We start from the raw sequence: 10,340 nt of genomic DNA on the forward strand, positions 1-10,340 counted from the left end.
TTTCTTTCTTTCTTTCTTTCTTTCTTTCTTTCTTTCTTTCTTTCTTTCTTTCTTTCTTTCTTTCTTTCTTTCTTTCTTTCTTTCGTATTTTTTCTTTTCTGTTTTTTTTTCTTTCTTTTTTAAGGTATTGTGTGTAATGACAAACACAAGCTTGATGATGATATAAATTGGTTTCATCTCAGAGTGAGATCAGTCTCATTTTGATGGAGTTAGACCGTACTCCCGTAACGTTTCTGCTCTATCTCAATTTCTAAGTTATAGGGTCTATATACTCTTGGCACTTTGAGTACCGGTACCTTGGGATAGTTATTACAATTTATATTATATTACTTGATATTGGACATAAGTGTCACTATTGCAAAAGAAAGCTCTCCATGTATTCACAAATTTGGTGTTTGCTTCTATTTGATAAAGATTTAGGAGGTTTTTTGATGTAATTTAAGACATATAATGTACACGTATGATAAAAAATTAGTCCCGTTTATTTTTTGTTTTTGTTTTAAGTTCCTACATATAAAATAAATCATTCCATATTACAAAATGGACTGTAAAATCTCTGCAATCTGATCGGTCAATCGTCATGCATTGATTTTTACTGATGCACACTGACTGACTGAGCCATGCGTCCAGTAAAATCTGAACGCATATGGCTCATGAAAGTCTTGTATAGTCTTAGGTGTACCGGACGCATGATGGAGAAAGTGGTTGTATTTAATGAATTTACGGGCCCATTTTATAACACAAATGATGCACAGACCTATATTTCGTGGATCAGTGAGAATTGGATGCTCTCGTTTGACTTTGGAACAGTTCCAAAGTTAAACTCGCGCATCCAATTCTCACAGATTCACTCTGTCCTGTGCATCATTTGTATAGTATCCTACTCGGCGCCCTCTTCTTCGAACAGCTCTTCTTCTTCTTCTTCTTCTGATTAAGTCTGCCTCCTTCAATAGACTGAAGATTTTTGCAGGCTGGTGCTATTTACATTATAATACAATTTATTTACAGATATTTACAAGCACATAGAAAATTTGACGAAAAAAACTAGCCACTGTGATCAACCGTTAGACGGTTTCGAAATGATCCCACAGATGGCGCTGAAACAATTTCTGACGACAGGGAATTCCAGTTCCTTACAGTTCTTGGGAAGAACGAATGGCGATGCGATTCAGTTCTCGAAGTTTAACACAGTTTAACACAGTTTTAGCTGAAGATGAACACATATTTATGCTGGCCGAAATTTCTGGAAGTCTCTGAATCATGATGTAAAAACTGCTCTATACGTTCATTTTGAAGGAGATTGAAGTTTTCTCTTTCACAATTCCAGGATTCCACAGAATCGATATAGCGTGTATAATGCAGACGTATTTTGTTACTCACTCGCAGAATCTGCATAGTATCGTCACAATTGCCCAAATGAAAGTCAGGGTTGTATGGCTAGAGTTTCTTCAAGTCATTTTTTGCAGAACTTTATTACCTATTCCTCTACTTTTCTACCCCTCCTCACGCGTCACATTTCTTCTTTTTTTTTTAACAACAAACTTTCGAAGGTCGCTGTCTCTGTTTTATTTTGTTGTCTGTTCTGTTGTCTTCTTGTTGTGCTAGTGTTGTCTTGTGTTTGCATGGCAATTACCCTGGACCTTAAATTCCCCTGACCCTATAACCCTAATCCTAAACCTGAACCTAATCCTAACCGTAACCCAAACTCTAACCCTACACCTAACCCTAACCCCAATCTTTACTCTAACCTTATATCACTAACCAATCTTAAGCCGGGGTTGGGGGGGGGGGGGGCGGTTATTGCCCTGATACGGTTTGTCTCGTATCAGCCTTTTCTATAGTAGTCTATTATTGTCCTAGTCCCGTTTCATGTGATTGTTTTTTTGTCTGTCACTGTCTTTTGAATGGGTCCCTACATTTTCGCAGATTGCATATTGTTTATTTCACTTTGATTAATTCAGTGTTCATACAACTATTAGGTTTCACTATTGTTGCATACTCATTTTAATTCACACTGTTCTTTTTTCACTATACAATGTATATAAACAATTTGTCACATAGGTATAAATTCAATTGAATTCAATCTTTATTTCCGATTCAATATATAGATAGAAAATATATGTAAACATGATCACATTGTACAAACGTGTAGATATAAAAACAATGAAAACATTGACAAAACATAAAAGTATTATGAAAAAAAGAAAAACAAATAAGGAAAACAGATAGCATATAGGTACATAAAAACACAAGCTCATTAACACTGTGTGTGCAGTTAATCAGAAAATGGTATGTGCGTAGAATGCCAGAATAGGCTTGTTATGTCGCACATACCCCGCGATATAATCATTATAAAAATTAACTCAAATGCTATTATGATATGTACCAAATTAATCACAACAAAGAATATACTTTAAACAACGTACAAATAAAAAGAAGACCCATTATCCATATCCAATATATCAATACTTACTAATCAACATCTTCTTATACTGTCTTTTAAAGATGTTATTAAACTGTACATTAAGTTTGAAATGAAATGAATGTTAACAATATTTTTGTTGTAGAATGAAAATGAATTTGAATTAAATTGAAGGATTGAAAATGAAAGTTCTGGTTATACTTCAAGTCTCAACGCACGATGCGGGCTTTGGTCATTGTGTGTATTAGTTTTACTAGTATAAATATAATCAGACCTTCGGAGATTAACCGGTCTCGGCTTGGTGTGTGCCATATTGGTTCTAAATTCAGGGGTAACATATATTATCATGTCTTTTGAAAATAGAAAGTTTTTGAAGAGGATTATTTTCATTTCATTCTATCTATAAAGTCTATATTACGCGAGATTATGTTGCAGATATTGTCAGTATAGTCAATAATAATAGTGACATTATAGCATTGCTTTCATCCATAGCGTAGTCAATAGCGTGGTAGTCTTCCTCGTATACATTTCTGTCCATCAAATTTAATGAGTTATGATTGTAAGTCCCATATACCTTCCGCAAATTAAGTTTTAACATAGATACATAGAAGGATGCATCCCCTATTCTGCACAACAGTCTCCATAATTTATGAACACCGGCCATCTCTTGTAATTTAATACTGCCCGTGAAGTGTTTATTGCCTTTCTGTCTGTGGGTGGGGAGTATATTTGTTTTTCGTTGAAGAGTATGTCAGGCTATCTTGTTAACGAGGAAGATTTTTCGACTGAACCGCAAAATGTGGAAGAAATGGAAATCTTGCCCGAGTATTCAAGTGTCAAGACCAAGGCTTTATCATAGGACCAGTTTGTCACTATGCCGATTCTGTTGCCATTATTTGCCAATGGAACAATGGAGGTCGAATGCTTTTCCAAGTTTAAGAGTGAAAGTCGTCACAAAAGCTTCTTGATAAAACGATTTCTTAATTGCGGAAGTAAAATGGAAAAATAATGCTCATTAAGACTACACTTAAGACAAAACATTCAAGGAGTACTTCAGTCTCGATGAGTCACTGCACTATGATACGAGGTTATAAACCTTATATAAGATAACTTTAGTATAGCTATCAGTGTCGGTGATTAGCTGCCATGCCACATACTGTGAACAGATCTCGTAGCTAAAAGTGACGGATTTGACTGCATTGTGAATTTCTGTCGGAGTTAACAGTGACTGTTAATATCCAAAAGGTTAGTATTAGTCTATTGTTATATTTAAGCACCCTCTGACAAAGCAGTAAAAAGTTCGTGTCATAAGTGTGAACATAATATTTCCTTGTTGAACGTACAGAGAAATGGTTTGACAGAATTACTCTTTGGATGAGAATTTGAATACGAAGCTAACACCACTGTTGTCTGACGGGAATGATGATAAATGCTAGCAAGGAGACATACCAGCTATTCATCTTCTGCCAAAAATAAAGTCTACAACAATGCCGACAAATAAAATCAGAATAAGTTTAGGAAACTAACTGTAAATAATGTGATGCTTTTGATTGTTCAAATATTTATTTTCCAACGAGCATTTCAATAGGTTTATAAGATTAGGAAGCAAAAAAAAGTATGAGAGATTGCATTGCAGTTCTATGGTGGCCTTTGCACAACTACTGGTATGCGAGGAAAGCAAGCATATTAACAAAAAAATCTTATACTAGTACTATGTAAAATCGGAGGAAGAGACAACACCTGCAAAATAAACCTTAAAAATGTTGTTTAAGACTCTTTGAACAACTGCCAGGCCATTGTGAGTGATCTATGCATATTATAGTACTAAAATAAAAAAAATAACATTTCTTGATTTACTTTAATTTTGTTATTTTTACTTGATGTTTAGAATGAAACAACCCACAAACTTGCTCTTTTTTGTGTGTCTATCTTCACAACAGTAAATATGGCTCGGAGAATATCAAAGTCGCAGTCATTGTCACGGTCTCTGTTTCAAACGCTCTGCCTCGCCATTCTAATACAATCATCACGCTCCGCACCTCTCAACGTCTACCTGGTGTCATCCTTCTCCAGTCCCAATCCCAGGCTGCCTTTCAGACTCATGGCTGTAGATAACACTACTGGTGATGTCTACATTGGAGCAGAGGAGGAGATATACCACCTTGGATCAGACTTTGTGTTGAGAGAAACAGTTGAGGTCGGGTTATGCAATATACAGGGATCTCAGTATCTTGGTGAACAGGACAAGAACAGACTTCTTGTCATCGCACCTGCGCCTACAGAGAGACTCATTACTTGTGGAAGATGTGAGGGCTATTGTGAGATGAGGAAATTGTCCAACATCAGCGATGCTGAAATGTATTATGACGATTACTTTCAGATAGTAGTGGGGAGGGAGGACTTGTCTGTACTGGGAACCGTAAGTCTAAACGGAAGAGAATCTCTTCAGCATTACCTTTTCATGGGCATCACACCAGGATCGGGATCATATCGGCCCTTTGTATCAAGTTACCTTATTGGAACTTTTCATGAGGTTCGAAGAATGGATTATGCACGATACCCGAGTGTAAGATTTGTTCAAGCGATACTGTGGCGTAATCAAGTCTTTTATGCATTACAAAAGACTTCATATCCTTATTCATCAGCATTAGGTCGACTCTGTGTAGACACAGAGGATCCCTTATTTGAATCCTTCACACAGATTCGAATCGCCTGCACAGACCATGCTGGATCAAACTACAACGTGATCCAAGCAGCTCACATTAGTCCTGCAGGATCCCAGCTAGCCGACTCCTTGAGTATCAATAGTACCGATGACGTCATGTATGCTGTGTTTACCAAGGAGAACTCATCACCTGTACAGTCTGCTCTGTGTCTCTACAAGATGAGTGATATCCAGCACAGATTTACAGAAGCTGTAGTTGGCTGCATCACATGCTCATCTATAGCTGACTGTCAAGGGCGATCAGTTGAGTACTTGCAAGGCAATAAATGTGGTGTGGTGAGTTTTATACGGCATAATTATTTACGTGTACAAAAACAACATAGGGCCTATACGTATAATATTGCTCATCAACTAAAACACTGACTTTCAAGATAATCACAATTATAATTATAACAATCAAAATTGAGACAGAACTTCAAAAAAAAACTACTCAAAACTGGCAGTGCTATTGCATGGGATAAAGCACACAATATTTTTTTTCATTCCGTCGAGAAATTGTCAAACGCAGAATAAGACCAATCTCTTGATAATTTCAGCGTTTCCCCAATCTTTTTATTGACCTTTTCCTTTTTACTTCTTACAAGAATGCATCAACAAAATGATTATTTTTGATTAGTCAATCATTAATCTTCTATAGTGATTGGTTTAAAAGTTTCCCTTTAAAAACTTTAGTACACTTTGGGGATTGATAGCTTTCCGAAATCCGTCAAAAATGTGTTTACGAGATATTTTCATTTGTATCTGCATTCTAAGCATGCAAAAGGCCCCATCGAATGCAGGGACGTCGATCCTTGAGAATGGGGGGGGGGGGGGGGGGGGGGAGTAAACATGCCATTTTGTCCCCTAATAATTCCAGAAATGAAAAAAAAAAATCTTGCCATTTGATAGAAAATTGTCATCCAAAGTGTGCACGAGATTGCTTCTAATTCTGAAAATGCAAAATCTCTCTCGCGTGGGAGGGGGATACCCCCTCCCGCCCCCTGCCCCGTTCGGTCCTTTTCCTATAGACTTAGTGCACATTTAGAATGACAGGTTTCAAAATGTTTCATTTAAGTGTGCATCAGATATATTACTTCAATTCTAATAAATTTAAAAGTTCCCTCTTCCTCTTTTTATTTACCTTTCCCCCGTTCGGTTCCCTTCCATTGATTTAGACTCTGCACACTTTGGGAAATGACAATTTTCCGAATATTCTACAAAAGTGCGCGTCAGATCGTTCTATGTCAATCCTAACAATGCAAAAGACTCCATCGTGTGGGAGGGCTACCCCTCCCACACCCTCCCCCTTCCACTGACAACTTTCATATGTCATTCACTATGTCTACACCGTGATGTCGCACACGCGGAACAAGAGCTCAGTCATTCAGTAATGTCTGTGAATATTTATTTTTCTTACTTTTTTGATAGAAAAAAATCACGAAAAGTGTGCATCAGATTGCTGAATTTCAGATCTGAAAATGCAAAATGCAATATGGGAGGGGGGATACCCGTCTCCCACGCCCTCCCCTTGCTTGGTCGCTCCGCTCCCTCTCACAGATATTCCAACTCCAAGCCACCCCCCCCCCACGAAAAAGGATCGACGCACCTGCCCCTCCCAGTCCCTTCTCTCTCTTGGTCGCTCCGTTATCTCTCACATATTTTCCATGTTTTGCCCCACCTCCCCCCCCCCATCATTTAAACGGAACGATGCCCCTGGGTATGATTGCTTTAATTGGCTTCAATCAAGAAACTTGAGAAACACAATAGTTATAAGGAAATATCTACTACATTATCACATACAAAGAAATGGATAACCATATTACCATTTTATTGATTTCATTTGCGCATTATGCAATGCGACACATACGTTTTTGAAAGGGGAGGGGTTCAAAATTGTCTGTCAACCAAAAAGAAAAACAAAATAATAGAGAAGGAACAACAAAAAAGTCGTATTTTTGAGGTGTGATTTTCCACCGAAAGTCGGCTAACAAGCAAAAATAACAACAACAACAAAAAGTTCATTCAAAAAAAGTGCAAACATTCGACCCCTGTAAAGTGGGCTCTCACCCCCCCCCCCCCCCCCATCCCACGGTCGCGGTTGCGCCAGTGCGGTTATGGGCTTGTAATCGTGATTGTATGTGATCGATGGTGACTATCGCCGATCTCCCCCCCCCCCCCCCCCCCCCATCCTCGGCAGTCAAAGCACCAGTCAAACCGAATATAACTTTTCGACTAATAATGATTCGATACAAATGGACCTTTGAAACCCATTTAAATAATAGAAAGAAAGTACGGCTCTATAAAAGTTCTCATACCCTTACATACCACATTAAGAAAAGAGGATTTAATGTCTAGGGTCCAGCAGTACTCGGTGTAGTGAATGGAATAAACAAACTCCTTATAACGAAACTCTAGACCAACCTCTAAAATGGAATTGTCAAAATAAACTTAACATTCGATTCCCGACTTATGCCTAAGTTCAGTGCAAACGTCAAAAGTAGGGTTGCAAGTGAAGAGTGTTTAAAGGGATCATATAGTTTTGGTTGAGACCTAACTTCAGGTTTTTAATTTGTGTGTGTGTGTGTGTGTGTGTGTGTGTGTGTGTTTGTGTGTGTGTGTGTGTGTGTGATAATGACAAACCTTTTAAGATATGTGAAAGAGCAGGTAATTCCAAGAGGAATCCGATGAAAATTGGTTTTGAAATAGCTGCGATATCTAAAGCAGAGCGATCCTAATAAAAGGTGGGACCCATTATTCATTACGATCACTTTGTTTTACTTTGTTTTTTGATGTCTCAGCCATTCCAAAATAGATTTTCATCAAATGAACTTTGAATTCCTCTTAGAATGACGATGCTCTGTACGATTTCATGAGTGGTTTCTTAGTATTTTACAAAAAGTTAAAAGCCCATGCAGTCCTCATCTCCACCAATGCTATTCATCCCTTTAAGGGTTTTTCGTGCTCCGAATCGGTAAATAGGAGGAAGTTGTTCGTGAAGACAAGGGAAGTCTTCCTCTTTCCATTCGTCGACATTTTTCAACATGATGAGACATCAATGGAAAGAAGGAGAGTTCTTCCTTCTTCACAACAAACATTGCACTCTTCACAGCTGACAATCATTAAAATGCCCGAGTACAGCCCTGAAACTGAGTGTAATTCATTAAGACCACAGTTTTATGTGAGTGAAAATGACTAGGATAAGTGCGTTATATAGGCCAACGTACGCTTCTTATCTGGAGTATGAAAAGAGTATTCAGAATTTTGTATGCCAGTACAGTTATTCTCTGTTTGTTGTTGTTGTTGTCATTCTATATGCTGACCATGGCAGTTTCCACAAATACCAAACCCAGAAAGCAGACAGTGCCAAGCTACTGAGTGGGGAGAGGTTTTCTATGCGTATGCCAATGGAGTGAACCCTGCGACTGCTTCAGCAGTACTCACTATCTATGATGTGGAGCCTACCTCTATCATTACTATTACAGAGAGAGACTATACCGTGGCTTTCATTGGAAGTAGAGAGGGTGACTTGTTTAAGGTGGGAGCCTTTTTTTCTACAAACAAATATGCATGATACGTCTACACGTTGCCACACGCGTGTGCATGAACACTTTTGATGTACAATAATATATAACAAAAAAAAAAAAAACGTTGAACGTAATTTTCATCCTGTTTTCTTCCTCATTCAGTTATTCATTTTCTTATTCGTTTCCTTATTCATTACCTTATTCGTTTCCTTATTCAACATATCAATTTCATCAAAATTGTGGATTGAATGCCATGTCTGCCGAGCGTCTACAATTACCAGATGAGTAATGAACCCCTGACCTTGACCCAAAGGGAACGGAGAAAAAGTGCGCTAGATTTTGGCGTCAGCCAAAATCGAGAACATTCGGATTTATTAATAACTCCATATTTTACATCCTGGCGATTATTTCTATAAATTACGTTGGCCCCTGAGCATCGACCTTGATCAAGAAGGTCAAGGAGAAAATGGTGCGGATACCGATTTCAGACTTTTTTTTTTTGTGTGTGTGTGTCCACTTGTACAGATAAAAAAACAAACAAACACGTAATAGTTCAACGACAATTCAAGTACAATGTGACAAAATCAGTGATTTCTAAACTTACTGATAACATGTATAGACATTCTTGTTCTTAAAAAAAAACATTGATTAAAAGAAAATAATCGAGGTATCACTTTATAGAGCCTAAAATATAAGGAGATATCAAAACTTTTCCTCAATAAACCACAACTGTATAGACGGTTGATTCTAGAAACAATTTTATTATACCTATTGTTCACATTTTGTACAATAAATAAATTATTAACAATACTTAACATTGATTTAACTGATTAACCTTTTTACGTTGGTTGTTTCTATCCCTAAATCACATTTTAGAACTATTTTGAAGCACTAAAGATGGGTTTTTGTTTCATCTGCAAATGGCAAATAATGCCTTTAAAGAAATAACATACATAATATTATACGCCCTACGTGTAAACATTTACGTACTTCAAGGTGCAAGTGGGGGAGACCGTCATAAGTAAGAAGTGTGCTTGACTGGAAAGACCGAGTAACACAATATAAAAGAATATTCAGAAATCTAATTGAGGCTGAAGGAGCAACAGCAGTAAAAAAAAAACAAACAAAAAAGAACAAAAAAAAAAACCCGCTTCAGTCTAAGTAGAATATGCCTACATGGATGTACATCAAATTCAGCGCATCAAGTTTAGCATATTGCTATTATACAGAGAAGAATACGATCAGGACAGATAAGGGGATGCCTGAAGTAGAGAGAAGAGAAGAAATTAATATTAACAGTGATGAAGGGTTTGGGTTTGGGGCTATATTTTAGTCGAATCCAAGAAATGATAATTACTTGACGGCATATTTGACGATATTCGATGGCATAATTCCGCTTATCAAATCCGTTCTATACAATTAATCATTCTAGTCATTCTTGATTTTACAAAGGTTCATATATTGACTGATTCATCAGCCTACCAGTATGAAGACGTTCCTCTTGGACAAGGATCTGTTCTTCGGAATGTGTTTCTTGATGAGGACATGGAACAAATCACTGTGGCCACAAGCTCTGAACGAGGCTCGAAGGTGAGAGCATGTGTGTCGTAATACCATATGCTAAACATTGTAATGAATTTGGCGAGATATAATTCAAGGCGGGGGGGGGGGGGGGTCAATCTTGCTTACG

The sequence above is a fragment of the Diadema antillarum genome, unplaced genomic scaffold, assembly GCF_040938485.1.
Source record: "Diadema antillarum isolate AM-2024a unplaced genomic scaffold, OU_Dant_1.0 seq00001042_RagTag, whole genome shotgun sequence".
Classification (NCBI taxonomy): Eukaryota; Metazoa; Echinodermata; class Echinoidea; order Diadematoida; family Diadematidae; genus Diadema; species Diadema antillarum.